The sequence below is a fragment of the Pteropus alecto genome, unplaced genomic scaffold (genome assembly GCF_000325575.1).
Source record: "Pteropus alecto unplaced genomic scaffold, ASM32557v1 scaffold38, whole genome shotgun sequence".
Taxonomy (NCBI): domain Eukaryota; kingdom Metazoa; phylum Chordata; class Mammalia; order Chiroptera; family Pteropodidae; genus Pteropus; species Pteropus alecto.
The window spans coordinates 2557882-2562865 of NW_006442512.1; positions in this window are offsets into that span (position 1 = coordinate 2557882).

Here is a 4984-nt window from a genome sequence, read left to right on the forward strand (position 1 = left end):
AAGGCAGCCGGGTGGGGGCAGAGGCGGGACTGGCCCCGCGGCAGCAGTTTGGGGCCAAGGCCTGAGCCCGCCCGTTGGGCAGAGCACGGGGCCTGGACCCCGCCCCTGACCCCAGTCCAGACCTAGCGGGGAGACCCAGTTCTCCGGGAAGGGAGCGCTGGTCTAATTGCTGCCCCTCCCCCACCCCGTTCCCACATTCCCAGGATCCAAAGTTTATTTTCTGCTAAGGGGACAGGTGACCAGTCACTGATCACACTCTTCGCCCTCACCCTTCAGGCTGCTGATGGCAGAGCCGGAGCTCAGATTCTGCTGTCCGACTCCAGGTCTGCGTTTTCCTTGGGCACTAGGTTGGTACCGGGGCCAGAAAAGGGTTAACTTTACAGAGAGGAATTAAGAGCTGCAGGGAGTATTCTATAAATACAGCGTCGTGGGTGCCTGAGCCAACCACAGAGTAATTTCCACCCAGCTGGTTTTCCTCGTTTCCTTCCACCCACGGCCACCCGGCCAGCCCTGCCCCCAGCCCCACGCCAAGCGCTGGCCAGACTAGGCTCCAACGGGGAAAGGGGAGGGAGAAGCAGTTCTGACACCCCTCATCCCTGTGGCCTTGGGTTCTGTCCTTGTAAGACCCAGCTCCAGCCTGAAAAGAGACGGGGGCCAGTCTCTGCCGTGGCTCATCTCAGCCCTGCACCTGTTCTGTGACTTGTTCTTTATCAGATACAGAGGGTAACAGCTCCAGTGCGACCAGCTTCTGTGGGCCTGGGTCCTTTCATGCTGGGCCTCTTTCGATCCTCACAACGGCCCTCTGGGTAGATATTATCTCCATTTTACAGAGGAGAAAACCGGGGCTCTAACCTTGTGCTTTCTCCAGGCCCAACAAGTGGTAGAAGTATGGGGGAGGGGTTAGGAAATATACATGAATACATGTGTCTCTGCATGTCATAAGCTCTTTACCATTTTATCTCATTCTGTCTTCACAACTCAGTGAGGTAAATGCTTTTATTATCTTTGTTATTACAAATAAAGAAATTAAAACACAAAGAGATTAAGTAATTTGCTTGAGGATATCCAACTATTACATGGAGGAACCAGAATTTGCCCCTTTGAATTTAGTGCTGAATTCAAACTCTACTCTGTGTGTGTGTGTGTGTGTATTTGTGTGTGTGTGTGTGTGTGTGTGTGAGAATGAGAGAGAGAGAGAGAGAGAGAGAGAGAGAGATTGATTAGTGGTGCATGGGTATATATATTTGTGAACACATGAGCAACACTGTATTTGAGCCTATGTGTATATGCATTTCTGAATATAAGTTTGTTAGTGGCTGTGTCTGACTACTTCGAGGGATGGGGCCAGAGAGTGGGGAATGAAGGCCAGGACATCTGGTCCAGCGTCTGTGGAGGTCGTCAGCCTCCCCAGCAATTCACACTGTTCATCCTACCCTGTCAGGCCTTGTGCATGAAAACAGCAATATTAGTAGTAACGTTGTTTTTGGTTTGGCTTGAGTCACTCTGCCAGGTTTCTTCAGGACATCCATAGTCCCAGGCCTAGTATGGACATAGGAAGTCTTAACTGCCCAACGATAAGAACAGTTTATTCAGTTCTCCCTAGTGAGGTATTCTTAATCTTCATGACAATGTCTAATTTCTGAGGCAGGACCACTGACTGCCATTCCTAGCCCCCTTTCCCTCCCTGGCTTCTCTCAGCCTCTATTGTGGTGAAATACAATGTGTGATGGAAGTGGCCCTTCTTGGACCATGTCTTGGCTGCTGCTAGGTCTCCACTTGGGTCACTGCTCCTGGGGAAAAGCCCCATTCAAGATCAGCAGGCTGTGTAAACTGCAGCATCCCCCGTCAGCAACCAAGTCTCAATCCTCTTGCCGTGTCCCTCTATCCTGCTTCTGCCACCAGAAGTGAGGCTCTCTTCCTACTGGCCTACTTCACCCAAGGTTACTACCTCACATGTGGGTATTATTTCTTATTGGCTTAACTGCTTTTTCCACTTTTGTGGCTAGCAGTTGCTAATGAATACAATCTGGTGTTTGTTTTCTTAAAACAGGACCTTCGGCACAATAACATATTTGGCACCTCTTCTTCTTTCCTTATTTCCCATGATGAGATCATCACAAACATAACTTCTAAAGAAACCTCTACAACCAGACTGTCCAAGGAAACCTGACACCTTCACAGACAAATGGTGATGGGCCTTGGGTTTCCAAATAGGACTTTAGCTGCAGTGATGACTTTATCCATTCACAGAGATGTGTGACCACCTCTGAGGAATGACCCCAGGCACCAAGTTTCTTCCTTCACCTTAGAAATTCCCCAATCAACCCTTTGGCAGCATTGCTGTCAAAACATGGTCCCTCTCCATCACCCTCCACCCCTCTGTAAATGTTCATACAGTCTAGTTCCTTTCACTTCAAGGAAAGGGAGTCTATCAGAGGTGGTCCTCTCACACTACACAAGTCCATTTACTTCCCTAAGTCTCCTGGCACAGGAGCCAGCTTCAACTCTGGTCTGTTCTAACATGCACTGTCCAGTGTTCTCTTCTTGTCTCATGTCGTATCTCCTTAGGCATTTTGATAGATCCCTCAGAGCTGAAACTCCAGCTCATTCTCCTCCAGATTTCCCACTAGTACTCCCCTGCCCACCCCTACCTCGAACCCCATCTCCCATGTTAAGAAAATTTGAACTTGAAAATTTAAACTCTGGAGTGAATGCCTTAACCCTGGCTGGCAGGAGTGGAATGCAGACAAGAGAGTAGAGAGTAGGCTAGAAACCAGGACCTCCCAGCCTGCCAAATAATGGCCATGTGGCCGGAGGAAGTGGGTCGGCTGTTCCGGGCCTCTGCCTCCTCTTCTTCCAAAAGAGTTCTCTCTGGTCTCCTGTGTAGCCTGCTGAGCTACTGGCTTTCTCATTGAGAGCACCAGAAGATCTACCGCTCCGCCCTATAGCAAGCAGGACTAATGAAGCAGGCCTGCAAAGCCAGAGAGGGACTAACAGTTGGCTTGCAAATTCCCTGCTCTTTCTGTTTAATTTAAAAAAATTTTCAATTATAGTTGATATACAATGTTACATTAGTTTTTGGTGTGCAATGTAGTGATTAGACATTTATATAACTTAAAAAATGACCACTCGGATAAGTCTACTACCCATCTGACAGCATACATAATTATTATATTATTATTGACTATATTTCCTATCCTGTGCTTTACATCCCCATGACTATTTTTATTACTGGCTATTAATCCCTTCACTTTTTTCACCCATCCCCCAAACCCCTCCCATCTGGCAACCATCAATTTGTTCTCTGTATCTATGAGTCTGTTTCTGTTTTGTTTGTTCATTTATTTAGTTTTTTAGATTCCACGTATAAGTGAAATCATAAGCTATATGTCTTCCTCTGTCTGAGTTATTTCACTTAGCATAATACCCTTTAGGTCCATCCATGTTGTCACAAATTCCAAGATTTCATTCTTTTTTATGGCTGAGTAATAATGGTCATCAATTAATCTACGATAAAGGAGGCAAGAATATATAAAGGGGTAAAAACAGTCTTTTTAATAAATATTGTCGAGAAAACTTGACAGATACATACAAAAAGATGAAACTGGATGACCTTCTTATACCATATACATGATTAAAATCGATTAAAGATTTAGATGTAAGCCCCAAACCGTAAAACTCCTAGAAGAAAACATAGGCAGTAAACTCTGTGACATTGCTCTTAGCAATATCTTTTTGGATATGACTCCTTAGATAAGGGAAACAAAAGAAAAAATAAACAAATGGATTATATCAAAGCAAGAAGGAAACCAGCTACAAAACTTAAAGACAACTTACTGAATTGGAGAAGATATTCACCAATGATACATCTGATAAAGTTTACTATGTAAAGAACTCATACAACTTAACACCAAAAAAAAAAAACCCAAAACAATCTGATTTTAAAAATGAGTAGAGGACCTGAATAGACGCTTCTCTCAGCTCTTTTTCAAGCTCTCCCTAGCATGGCTGACACAAGCACTTGCTATCCTTCGCCCCCTCATGGTGAAAAGTGGAAATGCAGCTGAAGAGGCATCCCATCTTCTCCATCCTAGGTCTCTACAAGGATGCTCCTCAATGCCAGTCTTGGAGTTGGAGGTAGTAGGGGAAGAGGATGCAGTGTGGGCTGGGATGTGGAGGTCAGGGAAGTGTTCCAGAAGGATGTGGGCTTATAGCTGTACTTGAAAGATAGGAAGAATTTGACAAGTGAACGGCATCATAGTTCTGCCCAGGTCAGGCGCTTCTCTAAGATAATGCACAGTTGAGAAGACCTTGATCTGATTACCTTGGTGGTGCACTTAACGCGTCTGAGACCAGGAAAGGAGTCAGGTGATGGAAGTATAAGGAGAAAGCCACACTTGAGAAGATCAGAGCTAAAAGGGGTGATAAAGCATCTGTGCCCACATATTCTGCCTGCCGCCCTGGTGTTGTGGGTGAAGGGTAGGTGCTCCTGTTGGGACCAGCTTTCCTCTTGTGCACTCCAAGCTACTCAAGGGTATCACTCCAGACATTATCTCTCTCTCCTGCATCATCAACCATTTCGCTCTCTCCCCTGATTCATTCAATCTCTTTCTTGAAATACTTTGTGTTTCTAGAACTCCCCTCTCTTGCTTTCCTTCTCATCTCACTGGTTGCTCCTTCTAGTCTCCCCAACCCCTTCATATTGGGGAAGCCGAAGACTTAGTACTCTAAGGTCTTTTCTTCTGGGTCTACATCCACTCCCTTGGTTATCTCATCCCTTTAAACACCATGTGCCAACAACTTTCCAATTCAAATCTCCAACTTAGACTGTCATTAAATTCTATACATCCAACTGCCTACTGGACATCTCCATTTGTCTCTAATCCACCCCATAATTTCCATTTCATCCTCCACCACCGAAGAAACAAAACAACACAAAACCCAAACAAACCATTTCTCCTACAGCCTTTTCTATCTCAGGTGA